Below are 708 nucleotides of genomic sequence, written 5' to 3' on the forward strand. Positions count from 1 at the left end.
ACTGCCACTGAAGCAGACTGATGTGTTAGTTTCACACAGATTGCAAGATCAAATATCCCACTAGTTTGTTTTTGTTGCTATCTTTTTTATAAATGTTTTGTTACTTAAATATGTTAACTATATTATATATTTTATATATGTCCTCAGACAATTCCTCTTCACTCAGCGCAGCCCAGGGAAGCCAACAGGTTGGACACCCGTGCTTTAACCTGTACTCACAGAAGCAGCAGGTAGCACATGAATATTTTGGGCAGAGTTATTCCTCCATGTGCACTGTGATTACTTACAATGGCAAACCCAACTGCAGATGTCTTGTTGCCAGACTGAACATGCTGTACAGCTCTGACGCAGAGCATTAGGCTCAGTGCTGTCTGTGTGTGTGTCCCAAGCTCTTGAAATTCCTGCCTCCAGCATGGCTTATTGCCCAATTGCCCTCTTGCTGTGCTGTTACCCATGTCCCTAGCGCAGCTCCTGCAGCTGGCCTACTACCTCCCCAGCTTCATCACAGAATCATAATTCAGCTGTTGGAAGTGTCCTCTAGAGATCACCTAGCCCAGCTCACCCGCTAAAGTAAGTTCCCTAAAGCAGGTCGCACAGGTAGGCATCCAGGCAGGTCTTGAAGTTTCCAAAGAAGGAGACTTCACAATTTGGGCAGCCTGTTCCAGCCTTTCCTTGTATAGGAGATGCTCCAGGCCCTTCATCATCTTT

Source organism: Meleagris gallopavo, chromosome 1, assembly GCF_000146605.3.
Source record: "Meleagris gallopavo isolate NT-WF06-2002-E0010 breed Aviagen turkey brand Nicholas breeding stock chromosome 1, Turkey_5.1, whole genome shotgun sequence".
Classification (NCBI taxonomy): Eukaryota; Metazoa; Chordata; class Aves; order Galliformes; family Phasianidae; genus Meleagris; species Meleagris gallopavo.